Source organism: Erpetoichthys calabaricus, chromosome 16 (assembly GCF_900747795.2).
Source record: "Erpetoichthys calabaricus chromosome 16, fErpCal1.3, whole genome shotgun sequence".
Lineage (NCBI taxonomy): Eukaryota > Metazoa > Chordata > Cladistia > Polypteriformes > Polypteridae > Erpetoichthys > Erpetoichthys calabaricus.
The window spans coordinates 410,689-432,034 of NC_041409.2; positions in this window are offsets into that span (position 1 = coordinate 410,689).

Consider the following 21,346-nt stretch of genomic DNA (forward strand, 5'->3'; position numbering starts at 1 on the left):
GCTTCTTCGCCGCCCTGAGCTGGACTCGGAGTTCCTTCTGCACGCGCTTGAGCTCATGCTGATCACCTTCTTTAAAGGCTCTTTTCTTCTGGTTCAAAAGGCCCTTGATGTCACTTGTAATCCATGGCTTGTTGTTAGCATAGCAGCATACTGTTCTTACTGGAACTAAAGTGTCCATACAGAAGTTGATGTAGTCATGTAACTGTTTTAAATAGTGATCAAGAAAGCTTTGAAATGTAGACTTCATTGTACCCTTATTGAATGATTAAAATGCATGCAGAGACAAATGATTAGATTTCCAGAAGTGATATACACAAACACACAATCATTCTGTAGCTTCTTCTGGGCAGTGTGGACTGGCCAATGGGTGTGGACATTTTTAAAATTCATATTGTCGCCTGCAATGTTCAAAATGCAGGTCAATTTGTGAGTGTGATGGGGGGGGAATAGAAATGATGCTGGAATGTTCTTTAGAGCGTATGTGATATGTGACATTGCATTATAAGATGTGGAAATAAATGTTAGAGGATTGTACTGGTTTGTTTACAACAAGGAATGAGCAGTTGTAACATAACTGCTAGGAATTGCAACAGTTTTTATAAAAGCAAATATAAAGAGAAAGATAAAGGATCATTCAGAGCAAATCGAATTTGGATCCAAAGCAATGCCATTTAAACAAGTTGAGCTTCATAAACAATGTGGATCCATAGGACTTGTTAGCCAAAAATGGACAAAACACCTTGACCATCTAACATGGCTCACATTTTATTATTTTCTTTTATCCAATTATCTATTTTTCTATATTTCCTTTTACACTTTATTAATTAAAGGATTTTTAACCAACATCATTAATTTGATATTGTTGAATAGCATGTATTGAAAGTAGGCCGTATACAATAGCACAAAACCAAATGTACAAAAAAATAAGACCGACTCGGTTGTGAGGTATAAAGCATTCAATCCTGATATTTTATTTTTCTCTCTCCTCCTTCTCTGTGCATCACTACATTTCTGTAGCCCATTTTCATACCAGTGATGCACCTCAAAGTGCTCTACAGGTTGCCTAAGAAGTCCTTGATTGCAAAAAAAAACTAAAACAAGAAAAATAATTCATAATGGCATTCAAAAATGCACACTTGCATAACACTGAGAAATAGAAATCCTTAGTTTTTCTATGTGTTTTTTCTTTCAGTCTCTAAATGGTGGTCTGATATCAAGGTCATTGGGCTAGCGTGGACAGAAAAACAAAATGAAATCCAAAAACTCCAGTTAAGCTGCATTGGAAGTCTTCTAGGGTTTTCAGGCCAAAAGATCTCTCATTAATGCCGAGATGCATGGTCTTGGTATTGTACAGACCTACTTAGTTGGTTTTATTATTTGTGCACTATGGTACTGTCTCAGTCTGAATATAAAAGGTAGGAGCAAATCACACAAGAGCTGTTTGCCTGCCTGTCGTGATAAATTAGACAGGCTTTCATAGAGAGAGAGAGAGAGAAAAAGGCCAAAGTTTTCATGATTAAAATTATGGTCAATTTTGTGTGGTCGTACTTTACCCTTCTTTGTTTTCAGCCTTAAGAAGGTTTCTATGAGGGTAACATCAGTGTTTTATCAATGGGGATGTCAGAAACATTAGCTGTATTAATAATGATTAATTTATGACTTATTATGGTAAAGATTGTCACCTAAAAATACTCTGAGTTAATGTTGACTCCATATTGGCTGTTTGTGGTGTTTGCTTGATTCCTTATGCACTTTTGGCCATGATTTTGTCTGAAGTGATGAATTTCACCATCTAGTTGGGGTTAAGAGTGTTAAGAAGAATACAAATTTTGGCATTCAAAAGTCTGGCCTTTCAGGTGACGTCTTGTGTTTTAATGTTGAATGTGGACAGTGATTTGGGAAAGGGAAGAAGTACAAAAAATGAATGGCACCACTTGTACAATAAAGACCCTGGACAGGGTTGCTGGAGACTTTTTGACCAAAAAAAATTCTGGGCAGAGTTATGTAGACAATGCTGAATTTTATCTAGTCTTGCTGTCATTAGAACCAGAATGTTACTGTGAAAATCTGATTTGGTTGCTTATTGTCTTAAGTGACCTTGGGGGGACAAAAAGTAAAAGGCTTTCAAAGATCAGACAGAAGTGTAACCAGTTTGGTTGTGTTGTGGTAAATGGGGAGGAAAAAAAACCAAAGCAAAGTTGCAAGCTGCGTGCAAGTAGTTCTCTTACAAACTTCAAGTAACTGGGCGAAAGAGGATGTGCCAGCAATTCAGGTAAATGTATAACAAAAAGAAATTCTAGGAGGTGGGACAGTGTGGAGAACTGGAAGTGATGATGAAATGGAGGGTGATCCTCAAGAAGGGATGGAAATGCAAGGAGTGCTTTAAGATTTTGGATTTAAGTATAGAGCAACCAGCTCCCAAAGGAAATGATCAAGAAAAGATTTGCAGCCTTTACTGAGAGGTTTTGTAAATGTTTTGTTGTTGTGTTAAAAGTGACAGCCACGTTTGATTTGGAGAATGTGTTGCACTTCTGTTCCAAAATCTAATTGTGAAAAGGACTGTAGAGCAGCTCCGGTTAGTAATGACCTGTAACATAACTGGTCTACTAAGGCGATCTAGATGTGGTTTGTTCTCTGCACATAATTGCTAGACTTCTGGGTCACTGGTCATTCATCCTTTATGCGTTCTTATTCCAGTATATGGTGGCAGACATCAGCTCTTTAGCCATACCAATCCAACACTGTAAGTATTTGAAGACTCCTCTACCCTGAAACTGTAAATATCGCAGCTTGGGATTCTTTGACTGTGCAAGGGAGCAAAACTAAGAGAACTGCACAGGATTAATGTCCAGATTCCACATGTGGTTGTAATAAATTGAACTTGTATTCCTTGTGCAGTAAGGGAGATGCACAAACCACTGTGGAGCCCAAGGATTAGTTTATTTAGAGTTGGATAGTAGTGTGAAATTCCAGAGGAACTATGCAAAATGAGGAGAAAGTAAAAGAGAAGTCTGTTCCCAGGAACACCAAGAGCTAGAGACATGGTCTCAAGTTTGAAAACACTAACAGGAGTTAATTAAACAGCAGTCAGGGTAATGTTAAACCTAATGAAAAAAGCACTGTGGTGGACAACAAATGAAAATGAGAAATACAAGAAGGTGGCCTTGAGAACAATGGATGAATCCCCATTCTCTAGATTCACTAACACAATATCTAACCTGTATCTCAGAATGGATGAATAGTAACTTTCTCAGATTAAATAAAGAGAAAACCGAAATCTTAGTGATTGGCAATAATGGATACAATGAGGCGATTAGAAATAAACTTGATGCATTAGGATTAAAAGTCAAAACGGAGGTAAAAAGCTTAGGGGTAACCGTTGACTGTAATCTGAGTTTTAAATCGCATATTAATCAGATCACTAGGACAGCATTTTTTCACTTAAGAAACATAGCAAAAGTTAGACCTCTTATATCATCGAAAGATGCAGAGAAATTAGTTCACGCGTTTGTTTTCAGTCGGCTAGATTACTGTAGCGCACTCCTCTCAGGACTACCCAAAAAAGACATCAATCGTTTGCAACGAGTGCAGAATGCAGCTGCTAGAATCCTTACCAGGAAAAGAAAATCCGAACACATTTCTCCAGTTTTGATGTCACTACACTGGTTACCTGTGTCTTTCAGGATGGACTTTAAAATTCTGCTTATGGTTTATAAAGCCTTAAATAATCTCGCTCCATCTTATATATCGGAATGTCTGACACCCTATATTCCAAATCGCAACCTCAGATCCTCAACTGAGTGTCTCCTTAGAATTCCAAGAGCAAAACTTAACAGAAGTGGTGAGGCGGCCTTCTGCTGTTATGCACCTAAAATCTGGAATAGCCTACCAATAGGAATTCGCCAGGCTAATACAGTGGAGCACTTAAAAAAACTGCTGAAAACACATTATTTTAACATGGCCTTCTCATAACCTCACTGTAATTTAATAATATACTCTGTATATCCAATTCATTATAATAACTATTCATTCAGAATCTGTACTAACCCCTATTTTCTCTTCGGTTTCCTTTTCCAGTTTCCATCTACCCAAAGCACCATGATGTTCCAGCAATGATGGATGGATTAAAAGCCAGAAGTCTGTATGACCATCAGCATCAAGTGACTCCGTGAGAACCCTAACTACAAAGAGGACTATTTCATTTATGTTAGGTAGAATGCCCAGAGGGGACTGGGTGGTCTCGTGGCCTGGAACCCCCTACAGATTTTATTTTTTTTCTCCAGCCTTCTGGAGTTTTTTTTTTTTTGTTTGTTTTTTCTGTCCACCCTGGCCATCGGACCTTACTCCTTTCTATGTTAACTAATGTTGTTGTCTTATTTTAATTTCTTATGTTGTCTTTTATTTTTCTTTTCTTCATTATGTAAAGCACTTTGAGCTACTTTTTGTATGCAAATGTGCTATAGAAATAAATGATGTTGTTGTTGTTGAATCACAGAAGAAAAGTGAACATTATTGTAAGAGATAAAGCATTAGGCGCTTGACTCACGGGACAGAGACCACCATGAAAACATAGTGCCTCCCATACCTTTACTCCTCTTTGTGTGTCTTGGACGACTGAGTGTTTGCTAGCAGTCTAAGCACAACCTGTGTGACAGAAAAAGGCGAGAACCTCCGAATAAACCAAAGAAAGAAAAACTCAGCAGGTACAGAAAACAAAGTGAAAAACTAAAGAAAAGGAGACTGCCAGCCTCAGGCCTAACTACAATAACTAGAGTAAATTTTGAACACACAAGAGAAAACACAAGTGTCATGAATCAATGTTTTATTTTATGCAGAGTTAATTATTTACCACTTTGAACATGGCAAGTTGATAATTTTGACAATGAAGGATTTTTATTGTTGTTTTCATCACATTATTGCAGTACTATTTTGTTTACCATTTTCCAGCAGACTTTTATACTGACTCACAAACACACATTAAAAAGAAAATGAAAAAGACCAGGAGAACCAAAGAAGGAGCAAAAGGTTACACCTGGGAGACAAAGATTTTTCATCAAAGCCAGAATGGGATTGAAAAAATACTTGTACTGTAGTCGAAAATGATAGCAGGGATTTTGAAAACCAGGGGAAGACTAAATAAGTATCATTTAAATAAAACAAAACAATGTTTATATGTCAAAGAAGGGAAATCCAGAAACATCGAAGGTGACCTTTGCATCGTGGCAAAATTGATTTTACAAACCGCTGCACTCTAATGGATTCTGGGCAAACTCTCCATGTAGACGGCAAAACAGAAATCTAACATAGTGATGCAAACACAGAAAAGGAAAAGTTGCCGTGATATAAATGTGATTAAATATTAAAACTTTTCAGATCATATTCTAGACAAAACTCAACCTCCCAAATTCAAATTCCTTCTGTCTCAGAATCTTACACTCCTTATCTAGATTGATAGGAACTGCACAGCAATTTACACAGAAAATACATTAATGATGGCAATCAAAACATGTTGCCATTTCTTGATTCTATTTCCATGTTGTTTAGGGTGATGGTGCACGCTGCCAGTGACCTGTGCGTGTTGTGTGTGACACTCTGTCTTCATAACATGTGACATTATGGCACCTCACAATTTAAGATGGTGACCCTAGGAAGAATGTCCTAGCTTGTAGGAACTGTTTCTTCAAAATGGAATGCAGTCAAGAATAAACTTATCAAAGTTACTGTGAGGAATTCTCAGTCGTTCCCAGGATGCTGACCTCCTGCCATTTACTGTCCTGCAAACTACCTTATAAAGAGAGGTCCTGTGTTTCATATGTCATTGCTGCAAACAGACAAGTAAACCTTTGATAAAACAACTGATCTAATTAGATGTCTCTGGCAAAAGACCAAACACAACACTGCCAATGTTGCTAAAAACAGGAGCTTCATTTAAAAGGCCCTCTTGATCTAAATTGCTTATTTGCCATTTCATTAAGAGTTTAGACAAATGCATGAGTGGTACAAATGGCTTTCATGAGTGAATGTAAATTCTTTTTTGTGGAAAAGACAGCGCGGAAATCCTTGAACATTTTAAAAGCAAAACTGTTAAATATATCTTGCATTGCCAGTTCTCAGAAGAGTGTCAAGTGTCAGAGTGGATGATCTGTCCTCCCATCTTATAGCCATCTGAGAGGATGGAATCAATGTTGGCCATGCTAGTTGTCTGTAAGGAATCACACAAAGAGTATCAGCATATTGTAAAAATTCTGATGACTTTGGTGGGCAGTCCTGCCTCCTGTGCGTATTGTACACGCCAGCGATATGCAGAACAAAGCTTTAGAGCTGTCTAGTTGACTTATGGCTGAATACAATCAACTCTGAATCCACAAAATTCCATTCATTTCATGTAGATGATGTTAAATTGTTTTAATTTCAAATATGAAGCTGATTACTCCTAAAAAAAAAATGAGTGTTTTACTTGATAAAAAGTTCACTCACCCGTATAGCAGACAAATGGGGCTCGTTCTGCACAGTCCTGCTTGGCCCACTTCTTCTGATTCGGATCCAGACTGGTACAGAAACGAGTGTTTTGAAAGACCTTTGAGGGGTCATTTATCCAGTTTTGGTAAGTGACCGGGTCATCATTCATCTAGAACCAGTGTCCAAAGATCATGGAGCTCCTCATTCCAATCCACACTTTCTCCAATATTTTGGTTTCATTGAGGTGCTTCAGCAAATGCCACTCTTCTCTTCCACTTCGCATTGTGGCCATGCCAGTGTTATTAGAATTGCAGTACTGAAAAGCTGAGAGCCAAGTCATTGGGTTGTTCACAGCATGGAACTTCCTTTTCACTGCAAGAAAAAAACAGAATGACACTAAAGGTGGTGGACACTACCTCAGGTAGTACCTAACCTAACCTATAACCTATACCTAACCTGCATACTTCTAAAAAGCTTGTGACAGGCCACCTTCTGTTATATCTTAAATCTGCAGGGCGTGTCTCATGTGGTGCATTTCAAAGTAAAAATTACATTAAAGCTAAGATTTTAGCCACATTCATCTCATTTAAAAACAAAATTGCAGTAAAATCTCTCATCAAAAAGCATTTCTTTAGCCTGTGTTTGTTCTTCTTTGGCCATATCAAATAGGAGGCAGGGGTCAACCCAGCACAGTGTGCCAGTTAATTGCCAGGATCATCCGTTCATAATGGGATAAGTTGGAATCATTAATTAAAAGATGTGTCCAACAAAGCCCCTTGAAAATGGGGGTCAAGGTTAGAATTCCACACAGTCAGTGGCCAAGCTAGAATCTGAACTCAGGAGCTGCGAGGAAGAAGAACCTACCACTGCACGACTATTACTTTGTAACACTTAAAAAAAGTTGACTTCGGTTTATCAGTTAGAATTTCTGTATCTAGATCTTATATTGCTCTAAAATAATTAGTTGCCAGATCTCCTATTTGACTAATATATTTTTTCTACATTTTTGTAAACGATCCTACAACCTTCTGATGGGAGAGTTGCACAACTAATCACAGAGTGATGGACAAACGTGACCATTTGGTTAGACAGCAGACACGAGTCAGATGGCTGTAGCAGATGTAACAGCGAGACAAATTGGTAAATCCTAACACAGATTCACAATTCCCTGAGTCAGCAATTAAAAAATTTAACATGGTAGCAACTTTCTTATCTGCTTTAACACTCAAGTTTAACAGTGTAAATTACATCAAGCCACACACTGCTGCCTTATATTTAAAAATAAAATAAGACTGGCAGGCATGAGCACATGAAGAGAATGTGCAATGCTGAGAAGAGACAATCACATTAGAGGATTATAAAGTGCAGATTTCGTAGTCAGTATGACACTGATGAGCCTCATTTGTGTCCCTCTACCTCCAGACACGAGTCTGTGCTCAGCTGTAACTTACCTGCATAGCAGATGAATGTCTTACCATTTTTACAACCACAGTCATTCCAGGTGCCATTGTGGTTTGTTTCATTTCTGTGGTAGTACATGCAGCCACAAGATACATACTTATTGTTTGGTTCCCCTTTATTCCAGTTTCGATAGGTGAATGTTTCACCATTGCTCCATGTTCCATTGGTCTTATTTACAAGTATATCTTTTAGCCCAATCCAGATTTCTGCATCAGGGTAATTTTCTCTTGTAAAATTGCCCAGAATTTCCTTAAGTTCTTTCCCATCTGCAATAGTCACCAAGTCAGTGAAGTTACTCCGGCAGTAAGCCTGTGCATTTGCCCAGTTTGTCATTTCATTTACATAATAATAGTTAAACTCCTGGGATCCGTGCACAGCCAGTACAAACAAGCTGAATCCTGCAGCAGATCCTTAGGTATATTGGGAGAAGGATGCTAAGTATACAGCTGCCAGGGAAGAGGAAAAGAGGAAGGCCTAAGCGAAGGTTTATGGATGTGGTGAGAGAGGACATGCAGGTGATGGGAGTAACAGAACAAGATACAGAGGACAGAAAGCTATCCGCTGTGGCAACCCCTTACGGGAGCAGCCGAAAGAAGAAGAAGAAGATTTATAGAAAGCAGACTATCTGGTATATGGGAATATCTAGGAAACAGAATGTAAAATAAATATTTGCCACTATAAGTAATAGAAGGGGTGAATTCAGGAACATTCTCATTCAGTCCCAAAATATATTCTCAAAACAAATAAAATTAAAAGACTAAAATGCAACACTGTAAACATCACAGTACAAGAAAATAAATCAGACCTAGTGGAAGTTCAAACACAAAAGCTAGAAATAAAAAAGCTTTTTTGTCTTTCTGTCTCTGATATGTTACTGGACCATATCACAGCTCTTATATTCTTTATTTATTATATATCTGTCATCAGGTCTTTGTCATGTTTGTCATGTAACTATAGAGTTATATTTCTGCTTATTTATCCATTATACACATGTTTATGTTTATGTGTGTAAATGTTAGTAAAATATTGTATTGTAATATCTGCAGAGGGTGGCACGGTGGCGCAGTGGGTAGCGCTGCTGTCTTGCAGTTGGAAGACCTGGGGACCTGGGTTCGCTTCCCGGGTCCTCCCTGCGTGGAGTCTGCATGTTCTCCCCGTGTCTGTGTGGGTTTCCTACCACAGTCCAAAGACATGCTGGTTAGGTGGACTGGCGATTCTAAATTGGCCCTAGTGTATGCTTGGTGTGTGGGTGTGTTTGTGTGTGTCCTGTGGTGGGTTGGCACCCTGCCTGGGATTGGTTCCTGCCCTGTGTTGGCTGGGATTGGCTCCAGCAGACCCCCGTGACCCTGTGTTCAGATTCAGCGGGTTGGAAAATGGATGGATGGATGGATGGAATGTCTGCAGACTGGAACTTAAGGTCCTGTCACATTATGCAACTTTTCTAGTAACTTTCAGTCACAGACTTCTTTGGCCACTAGTGTGAAATACCAAGCTACTCAGTCCAACTAGTCTGCCTTGACAGAATCAAATATAGTTGATTTTATCTTAAGTCATCGGACTTGGCTCTGTGTTCATGAGAGCTGACACTCACCTGAAAGTACAATACATATAATGAAGCAACAAGGAATAAGAAATGTCAGTGTTTTGGACCTCACAAACAAAAACAGGAGTTGGTTTGTCTTATGTTTCAGTCTTATGTATCCCAACAGAATAGAAAAAAGAAAAGATAAAGGATTCTGGATTACAGTTAAGCCTGCCTGTAAATTCTTCGTATAGCACTAGGGATGCACCGATACCGAAACGGGTATCTGGTATCGGCCTCGATACCACATTTTCTAAAGTACTCATACTCGTTAAAAGTCCCCCGATACCACGGTCTGAGAAATGTCTATGTTTGAGCGGCGTGTAAGGGGTTAATCACAGGCGCCGAGTGCCCGCCCCCAGGCCCCGGCTGCAGCTCAGAGCGGGGAGAAGGCGAGGCGAGACATGTCAGCCGTGTGGAACTATTTCAAAGTGAATGAAGACGACAAAACAAAGGCGGACTGCAAATTGTGCTCAGCGAAATTGTCCAGAGGAGGCTCAAAAGGTAGCGCATTTAACACAAGTAATTTAATCAAGCACCTAAAATCCCAACACGACAACGAGTACAAAGAGTTTACCCACGCTTCTAAACCAACACAACCCACGCTGCAGCAAACTCTTGGAAGACGAGAGAAAATGTCCAGAGACAATCCACGTGCTGTGAAAATAACACAGGCAATTATCGAGTACATTGCATTGAGTGACCAGCCACTCTCGGAGGTAGAAAATGTGGGATTCCTGCGTCTCCTCCGTGTTCTGGAGCCCAGATATGGTGTCCCAAGCCGCCACTACATGACTGACACAGAACTGCCTAAACTACACGACTCCGTGAAAAAACATATCCACAGCCTACTGCAAGCCTCCTCTGCGTTTAGTTTCACCACGGATATTTGGACAAGCAGTGTTAGCCCCGTGTCGCTAATTAGCCTAACCTCCCCACATACATCAATTTACATTCTTGGCATTGAATGCCATAGATGCAGTTAATCGATGTCAGGGATAGCTGTTGGTAAATCGGATATTCCTCCCTGGTCTCATAATTCCTGACTATTATTTTATAAACAAAAGGAATCTCCCAGGCACGCCTATTCTTGAGTCGGGACACACAGGAAACCCTAACCATCAAATCTTTCAGATTTTTATTTTTTCTATATGATGAGATCACCCTCCATTGTTGCAAGTCCTGATCCCCTAACTGAGCCTCCGAAAAATCATTCTTCAGAACCCTAGTTACCTTTTGGGCTTGGTTAGAAAATGTAAAAATCAAAGGGATAATCTTATTCTGTTCTATCGTTATCCCTCCCATATCCTGTTCTTGTCCCTGATTATCTCCCCACGATCTCTTTATTTCTGATCCTTCCCACCACCATCGTCCATCTCCAAAAACAAGTTGAAAACCAATCATTAGATTTAAAAATTCCCCCAACTCCAATTTCCAGCTCACTTCCACCATCCTCCTCATTAATTTCACACCCACATCATCCCATTCCACCCCCTCTACTAACCCTGAAAAAATTATATCTCCCATACCCTCATCCCATCTCTGTCCTTGACATTTTCTTACCCAATCACTACCCACATCAGTAACTATCCTTCCAAAAACAACCTTCTGACTACTCCCCTCCTCACTAGCCCCCAACTGAGACATTTTAACCTTAGGGCCCCTCCCTACTACTGCACCATCAGGGCCACCTCCAACAATCGTAAAGTTAGGGTACGGGGTGGGGCAAGTCTCTAACAAGGTGTCTACCTGCACTACTTTCCCCTCTGGGCCCAACCCCACTATTTTAACATCAGGGACCCCCCCACTAACCTTAAGGTTGGGGCAAGTCCCTAATAAAGTGCCTACCTCTAATTGCCCTTCCATCCGAAATCTTTGTAAGAAATAGATGGCTCCCCGCCACTGATTTTGCCATTCCATTTGTTGTATGTGATCCTGCAAAAATAACCATCGGCCTACCCCCTCCATTTGATCTAACATTGTTTGTTTTTTGTTTTTCAGCTTCCGAGGAGTCCAAACTGGCATAAAAGAAGATGGAAGATTCAGAGAGAAGAGAAGAATCGGCCCCCGGTAAGTAAAACCTTCGATAAAATCTATCTCCAAGTTTCCTAGATACCGTTGTTGTGTTACTCGAAAAGCCCAATCCCCTCTCTCCCCCAACCAAATACTCTCATACCATCCCTTCACTCCATCTATATCGCCATTTATCAACCCATCCATAACTCCATCCAAACTATCTTCCATACCTGTCAACCAGGATAAGTCTCCTGAGTCTACATCTGAGTCTAAACCAACTACCGGCACCTGTGGAATCCCCGTCGACCTACTCAAGGGAATGTGTGAGGTTAAATACCCCCTATATTGCTCTTGCACCTCCATTTTAATCTCCCTTAAGAATCTTTTAGAATACCCTCTCTGTCTCAAGGCCTTAAACAGAGTCGTCATCGCCTCTTCTACATCTGCCTGATCACTATTAATACGATAAAATCTGATCAGCTGGGATTTAATGATCCCCCGGAAAGTATGTTTAGGATGATAATTACTCGACTGCAGAAGTGCATGAGTATCTGTACTTTTAAAGAACACTTTTGTAACAAGATATTTGTTTGTGTTCTTTACACTAGATCGAAAGCTGAGTTGAGTATCCAAGAAGGTGACCAAATCCCGACTAATTTCTGCCGTCAGTTTAATAGTCTCATGTACAGTATTCAAGGTATTTACAAAATCCTCAAAATCTTGTTGTGAATATACCCAAACGCCAAATATATCATCAAGATACCTCAGATACAAGAATGGGAGCTTACAACATTTGCCAAAGGCGGTACGCTCCCATTCTGACATATATATATTTGCGTAAGCTGGGGCATACTTCTTCCCCATCGCTGTTCCGTGTACTTGTAAATATGGAAGCCATTAGATGTTAAAGCACATCATTGAATAAGAATCAGTCCACTATGAGCATCACAGGGGTCTTCAGGGACTCAGCCCTCACAAAGCTTTGCTGAGTCGTTGTGTGCATCACACTGGACATGAAAAGGATGAAAGGAAGAAGGTCACAGCCAAGTTTGGTCAATATAAAGGTTACAAGGCCATTTCCAAAGACCTTCATGTTCCTGTGGCCTCAGTAACTAACATCAAGAAGTTGAAGGTCCATTGGACTGTAGCCAAACACACTGAATGCTGCTGCAGATGGAAAATGGACCCCCAACTGAACAGAAGGACAGCTTCAGTGGTGGAGAAAGAACCAATGCAAACATCAGGACAGATTCAGGCTGACCTCCAAGATCAAAGTACTACAGCTTCAAGTATCTTCATCAAGCACTTACTGAATGAAAGTGAGCTCTGTGGCAGAAGACCCCACTTCTGAAAGACAGACTAAAAAATAAAATAAATAACTGACTGGAGTTTTCTAATACACATGTTGACAAGCCACAGTACTGAAGAAGGTCGTTTGGACTGATGAACCTAAACGAGAGCTTTACAGTAAGTCACAGCAGCTCTGTGTCCACAGAAAACAAAATGAGTGTTCAAAGAAAAAACACAAAACATGGAGGAGGCTCATTAATGTTAGGGGGCTGCTGTGCTGAATCTGTGCAGGGCACAATAAAATGAGAATATCATCAAGACCAAGAAATTCTGGAGCAAACATCACAAAGCTCTGTCTGAGGTGCAGATTATGGATCCTCCAGAACGTACAAGTAAGACCACCCAAATATGGTGGAAATCACATTGGAATATTCTGAAGTGGTCCAATATGTGACCTAAAATGAACCCAAGTCAACATCCATGGGAAGAGCTGGAGGTTACAGTTGGGAGAAGAAGTCCATCAAAGCTCAAGAAGACTGGGCCGAGTGGGCAGTGAGGGGATAAGAAGTCTCATCCAGAGCTGCAGGAAGTGCTTGATGGCAGGTCTCACCTGAAATTAGTCGGTCAGAGAACATTAGCTGAGGGTCCCAATAATGGTGTTCACATCATTGTCATTTATTTTATTGTGTACGTCTGAACTTAAAAGCAAAGAGTCTGCTCTCTGGAATAATGAATAGTGGATGACAATCCCTGTGGTCAATTTACATGTATTTGACAGAAAATTAGGATTCTTGTTTAAAAAGTGGAAAGGGACAAAAACTACTGGGGACATGTCGGTGACACAAACAGTAGAGAGACAGACGTGACAGGTGACATATAATGATATAAATATGATTGATTCAGGTCAGCAGACCATCATGGCTGTGGTGGGTTTACATTGTAGTGATTTTTAACACAACATTTTTCAAACCAGTTTAATCCAGTTCAGGCTGCGTTGTGTTAAGTCAGGTGCTCACAACCACACAAGGCCAATTCTGAGTCACCAATTCACCCAACATGCACGTCTGTGGATTGTGTGAAGAAAACCAGGAGTGACACGAGGAGAACACGCTGACCTGACAAAGACGTCCACTAGGCACCAAATTGAAGGTCGTGAAGCTCAATCTGTGAGGTCGCAGCTCCAACCCCTCAGCCAATTTTTGGATTTTAATCGTCTCCTTTAGTGACTGAGTAGCTTCAGCTCACACCATGATGATTTTCTCATAAACTCCACATCTCTCAGCACTCAATGGCCATCTTGTTTGCTGGTCAGTAAATCATCAAGTTTTCAGTCACAAGTTTATGACAATTCATTACAAACATTTCATTTTCAGTAAGTTTTTATTTTATTTTTATTTTCATATTCTGTGTAGCCCTGACCTTTGGAATGTCAGTTTATGATGAAGTGTGACAGTGGATTGATTTAAAATTAAAGAGGTTGGCTGTGACAATAAGTGTAATTTAATAAAGCCAGCGGTCCGTGTGAACTCTGACCTCAACGGTAACCTTGTGCTCATAATGATGGTGCTGATCAGGACAGCCACAGTTGTTTGCTCGCTGCTGCTGATGTGCTGTTCTTCTCTGTTAACTTTACCTTTTGTAACAATATGAGGATTACATTCACACGAGATCAGCTCCTGTCTATTGAAATTGGACTTCATTTCTCCTCCACTGATTAAGGACACTTTCATACGGATTTAGCACTTATGGACCTCCGACTGCAGACTCGGCCCCCCAGCCAGGTAATTCCCACCTGAAGAGGAGAAGGGGGATGCGCTCAGGGTCTCTCGAGGGGTTCAGGAGACGCGCTTGTCAAGTGCCCCTTCCCTTACTAATTTTATCAACGTCAGACCACTGAGGCCCACAACAGATGAACTTCATCTTTTTCTCGGCCCCAGTAAGGATTATTCTCTCTGGTCAGCATATTGCTGTGTGGACACCTGGCTTACTGCATCAGATCCTGACTCCACATGAGAACTGCTGGGGTTTCTGCTTTACAGAGCAGTTAGAGATGCTGATCATCACAACAAGTCAAAGGCACTGGAGTCTGCTGCTACATTAGTATGTTTGTGTGGACTCCCACCTCTCAGACTGTCTCTGTATCATAACAGGCGCCCCTCAAGGCTGTGGGCGGCCCCCCTACTTTACTCCTTGTACCCCAATGACTGCAGGTCCACTGATCCTTCAGTTAAATCATTAAGTTCACTGATGACACCACCATTATTGGTCTAATTACTAACGGCAATGAACACCTTCTAGAAAAGAGGGGTCTCGTCTTGTGTCTTGGTGACCTTCAACACCCTGCTGCTGAAGACCCCCGAGACAGAGGAAATGGCCATTGACTTTCACAAGCAGCAGTCACAACCTCTGACACTAGAAATGAATGATTCAGCAGTCAATATGGTGGACTCCTTCAAAGTTCTGAGCACAACAATCACAAACACTCTCAGCTGGGACATGAACACCACCACATCACTAAGAAGGCACAGCGGTGATTGGACTTCTTACGCCAGATAAAGAAATTAAATATTTCACAGCCAATCCTCATTCAGTTTCACAAAGCCGTCATTGAAAGTGTAATCACATTCTCCATTGGTGTCTGGTTTGGCTCACCAATGTCACACTCCATAAATAAATGAGAGCGTGTGGTGAGGTCTGCTGTGCTCTTGAAGGGAACAAGAAGGTGACACATGATGGGACAGTGACTGAATATCCTGATCATCCTGACAGATTTGACTGCTGGACTCAAGTTCTGTGCAGAGAGGCTCTGACTGGGACTCGCTGCTACTGGGAGGTGGAGTGCAGTGGACGCTTCATGAAGATTGGAGTCGCATATAAAGGACTGAGCAGGAAAGGAGATGAATAAAACACCTGAAATAAAGAATTTTAAATATTATATCTAAAACTAATTAAGATTTAAATGAATTAAGAGCAAAATAAAGGCGACACGGTCACATAGTCACATGACCTTCAGAGCTGACAGGTGAGCTGATTCTTCTGTAGTCAAACTGCCCCCTCTAGTGGCCACTCTCAATATTAAATGAATGGCAAGGCTGAGGGGAGGAAAGATTTGGGTTTGATCAAATCAGAATCAGAATCAGCTTTACTGGCCAAGTATATGTACACATACAAGGAATTGGACTCCGGTTTTACCTAGTATTGTCCCTGATGCTGTGAGATTGACTTAAGTGTTCATGAGAGTGATGGCCTGAAGAAAGAAACTGTTCACATGTCTGGTAGTTTTGGCGTACAATGCTCTGTAGCGCCTACCAGAGGGAAGAAGTTGAAAAAGGTTGTAACCAGGGTGTGATGGGTCTGCAATGATGTTTTCTGCCCGTTTCCTGACTCGAGATCTGTATAAGTCTTGAATGGAGGGCAGATCAACACCAATGATGTTTTCTGCAATCCTGACTGTCCGTTGAAGTCTGTTCCTGTCCTGTTTTGTGGCTGAGCCAAACCAGATTGTGATAGATGAACAGAGAACAGACTGGATTACTGCAGAGTAAAATTGGATGAGCAGCTCCTGAGGCAGGTTGAACTTCCTGAGCTGGCGCAGGAAGTACAACCTCTGCTGGGCCTTTTTAACAATTGTGTTTATGTTTAGTGCCCACTTTAGGTCCTGGGAAATTGTGGATCCCAGAAACCTAAAGTTTTCCACAGCAGACACAATGCTGTTGAGTAGTGTGAGAGGGGGCAGCACTGGGGGGATCCTCCTGAAGTCCATTGTCATCTCCACAGTTTAAAGCTTGTTCAGCTCCAGGTTGTTTTGACCGCACCAGAGGGCCAGCTGTTCCACCTCTCGTCTGTATACAGACTCGTCACTGTCCTTGATGAGGCCAATGACTGTCATATCATCTGCGAACTTCAGGATTTTAACAGACGGGTCTCTTGAGGTGCAGTCATTTGTGTAGAGGGAGAAGAGCAGAGGAGAGAGGACACATCCCTGGGATGCGCCAGTGCTGACTGTTCGTGTGCTGGATGTGATTTTTCCCAGTCTCACTTGCTGCTTCCTATCTGTCAGGAAGTTTGTTCCACTGCCTGTAAGTCGGGAGAAGATGAACCAAACAGTGGTCAGAGAGTCCCAGGGCAGCACGAGGGACAGAGCGATAAGCATCCTTTAATGTAGTGTAGCAGTGGTCCAGTGTGTTTTTGTCCCTGGTAGGACACTTAATATGCTGACTGAATTTTGGCAGTTCTTGCCTGAGGTTTGCTCTGTTAAAATCACCAAGAACAATGAGCAGGGAGTCCGGGTGTTTGTGCTCCATGTTAGTTATCTGGTCAGCCAGGTGTTGTAATGCTTCACTAACACAGGCCTGAGGTGGGATGTAAACACCAACCAGAATAAACGAGGAAAACTCCCGCGGTGAATAGAACGGTTTACAGTCAATGAAAAAAGACTCTAAGTGAGGGCTGCATGTTTTGATTAGTACTGTGACATCTGTACACCAACCTTCGTTTATGTAGAAACAGATTCCGCCTCCTTTCGTTTTCCCCGAGAGCTCCATGACGCGGTCCGCACGGAGAAGTTGGAAGCTCGGCAGGTATAATGCGCTATCGGGGATGTGCTCACCAAGCCAGGTTTCAGTGAAGCACAGGACGGCAGATCTGGAAAAGTCCATGTTTATTCTGTTTAACAGTAGCAGTTCGTCCATCTTGTTGGCCAAAGAACGGACGTTCGCCAGGTGTAGCCTATTGAAGGGAGCGCAGTTCGAAATCCCCGGTGGCGCAGTTTAACAAGCGCTCCGGCTCGCTTCCCTCGTCGGCATCTCCTGCTAATTCCGTAAAGGGCGGCTGCTCCTCCAACTAAAAGTTCTGTAAAGTACTCTGTTTGAGTGAAAGACATGTAGTGAAAAAAGTTCACCAGCGAATTGACCGATGTGTAAGAGTTCCTCTCTGCTGTATGTGATCAGAGGGGGACAGCTTATCACTGAACAAACAAACCAAAACATAGAAAGCACCAAGGAACGCGGCACCGAGGCTGCCATCTGCGGCGCCATGATCCGGATATTTGCATATTTTGTGCAGATTTCTTAATGTTGTCATTACCTTTAAGGACAGTGCAGCTTTGTTAGGTTATGGAAGATTCTCTATGGGAAAAGAACATTTATTTGAATTAATCTTTTTAATTATCGTTATGTATTTACAAAATACAAATCTAATAACTGTTTACATTTTGTAAAATAAACTCCCAATGGTGTTTGGTTAATAAACAATAAGGATGACTGACATTTGTCAAATCTGCTCATCTGTGACCTTCTGACTTGTCAACACCTCTGGTCACATCTCCTGTGTTGTCTGATACAATACAATACAATACAATACAGTTTATTTTTGTATAGCCCAAAATCACACAGGAAGTGCCGCAATGGGCTTTAACAGGCCCTGCCTCTTGACAGCCCCCCAGCCTTGACTCTCTAAGAAGACAAGGAAAAACTCCCAAAAAAAAACCTAGTAGGGAAAAATGGAAGAAACCTTGGGAAAGGCAGTTCAAAGAGAGTTGGGCGTGCAGTGGGTGTCAAAAGAAGGGGGTCAATACAATACAATGCAGTACACAGAACAGAACAATTTCTCAATATAGTAAGTATAAATTTTAGAAGTACAGAGCAGAATTTAACAGTAGATGATATATCCCATAATAAGATTTGGATTTGTATAGAGTCCTGGAGACCTCATCCTTCAAGCTGCCTCCCCCATTTGGCCATTCCACCGCTGAAACAGTGCTGGGCCAGCCAATCCGATGAAAGGACCCCTCTTTCCCACGATTCCCCCGATCCTCCATCTGGGATGACTTTTCCTTAGGCAGGCAAAACAACTTGGCAGGTGGGCCATGGCACCAAGTGCCACATTTGAGTACCGAAAAGAAAAACAGAATAAGTGAGGGTTAGTATACAATTATAACTGTCATGTTACTTATGTTTAAGTGCTAATGACTAACAACAGAGATGCAGTCTGTACAGTTAATCAGCAGCTCTAGTCAGGATATGCTAAACTGAAGTAGTGAGTCTTCAGCCGGGATTTAAAAGCTGAGACCGAAGGGGCATCTCTTATACTAGCAGGCAGACCATTCCACAGTTTAGGGGCCCTGTAACTAAAAGCTCGACCTCCCACTGTTATTTTATTAATCCTTGGAATCATAAGCAGACCGGCATCTTGAGATCTTAATGTGCGCTCTGGTTTGTAAGTCATGATAAGTTCAGACAAGTAAGCCGGACCTCGACCATTTAATGCTTTATATGTTAAAAGAAGGATTTTGAAATCTGCCCTAAACTTAACCGGGAGCCAGTGTAAGGATTTAAGAACTGGAGTTATGTGTTCGTATTTTCTTGTTCTTGTAATAATTCTCGCAGCCGCATTTTGGATTAACTGGAGGCTGTATAAAGAACAGTTTGAACATCCAGTGAACACCGCATTGCAGTAGTCAATCCTACTAGAGATAAATGCATGAATTAGTTTCTCAGAATCCTGTTTATTTAAAAAGCGCCTTAATTTCCTAACATTTTTAAGATGGAAGAAACATGTTTTGGACAACTTTGTAATATGCGCTTTAAATGACATGCTAGAGTCAAAGATAACTCCTAGATTGCGGGCTGATTCAGTAAAATTGACTGGGATTCCCACTGAGTTAAATGACGACAAAATATTGTTGTGATCAGCGTCATTCCCTCCAACAATTAACATCTGTTTTATCTGTATTTAAAGACAAGTAGTTCTTATTCATCCACTCCTTTAATTCACTAACACAACTAATTAAAGACAACATTGGAGAAACTTCATTTGATTTAAATGAAAGGTATAACTGGGTGTCATCTGCATACGAGTGAAAATTAACATTATGTTTCCTAATGAGAGATCCCAGTGGAAGCATGTAAAGTGAAAACAGTAAAGGTCCCAGTACTGAGCCCTGCGGGACACCATATTGAACTTCTGTGTATAATGATGGAGTACTGTCAGCACATTTCTGTACATATTGGAATCGATTTGATAAGTAAGAACTAAACCAAGCGAGCACGGTGCCTGTAAGCCCAACATCATTGTCTAGCCTGTGCAGTAAAATAGAGTGGTCGATGGTGTCAAATGCTGCACTTAAGTCCAACAACATAATTACAGTGGACTTTCCTTCATCAGAGGATATCAGAATGTCATTTACAACCCGTGTTAGTGCCGTTTCTGTACTATGACCAGTGCGGAAACCAGACTGGAATTTCTCAAATAAATTGTAATGCATAAGGTGTGTCTGAAGCTGACTGGCGACTACTTTTTCTAGTATTTTAGAGAGAAACTATAAATTTGAAATAGGCCTATAATTATTTAGTATATGTGGGTCAAGGTCTGACTTTTTAAGTAATGGTTTAATGACTGACACTTTTAGTGTATCAGGTACTGTGCCATGGAATAATGAACTATTGATAATGTTTAGGATAGGCGCTGCAAGAACATCCATTGCACTTTTTACTAGTTTTGTTGGCACTGGATCAGGGAACAAGTAGTGGGCTTCATTTTAGAAATTAAACTTAAGACTTCCTGCTCAGTTACAGGATTAAAATTACTAAAGTGCTGAGCGCAACGTGAGACAGGGTCTGCTAAGCTAGTATTTGGTTTGTACTGTGATGCAGAGATCTGGGATCTTATATTTTTAATTTTCTCATTGAAGAAGTTAATAAAGTCTGTACTGCTAATGTCTGTTGGTATTTTGCACTGTTGATCTGAATTTCCATTTGTTAATTTAGCCACTGTTCTAAACAGTGCCCGAGGATTTTTATTATTGCTATCTATTAATGTAGAATAATATTCTGACCGAGCTTTAAAGAGGGCTTTTTTATAGGTATATACTCCGTATTGATGATTAATTTCTTATTAGCATTGGAAAAGTCAAACTATACCTTTTTATTTTCAAGACAATGGGGAGTGTAACAAATACGATGTTGATTTTGGTTGAATATTTTATTTAAGTATATCAGTGAAATCGATAATTTAGACTCGAGCATTGATCTCCATTTAAATCTCCTTTAAATTGTTTGACTTGAGCTAAATGGTTTTGGTTGCCTTCCACAAGCTCTTACAATAAGTTGCTGGTCCAGTCCTGCAGACAGAACTGGTGTAACTGGGACAGGTTCGTAGGCCTCGTTGCTCGCATGCTTTGTCAGTTCAATCGGATTGAGGTCAGGGCTTTGTGATTGCCACTCCAACACCTACACCTTGTTGTCTTTAAGCCATTTTGCCCCAACTTTGGAGGTCTACTTGGAGTCTTTGTTCATCTGGAAGACCCCTTTGCGACTGAGCTTCACTTGCCTTGCTGAGCTCTTGAGATGTTGCTGCAGTGTTTCTCCCTCATTGTCCTTCCTCATGATGCCTTCTGTTTTGTGAAGTACACCAGCCCCCCCCTGAAGACCCCACAACATGATGCCCCCTCAGCATGACCCAAATCCCCACCCCCCCCCGTGACGATGCGGGTTCTGCTCCATGCTCCCATCTTCTGTTAGGGAGCCCTTGAACCCTACA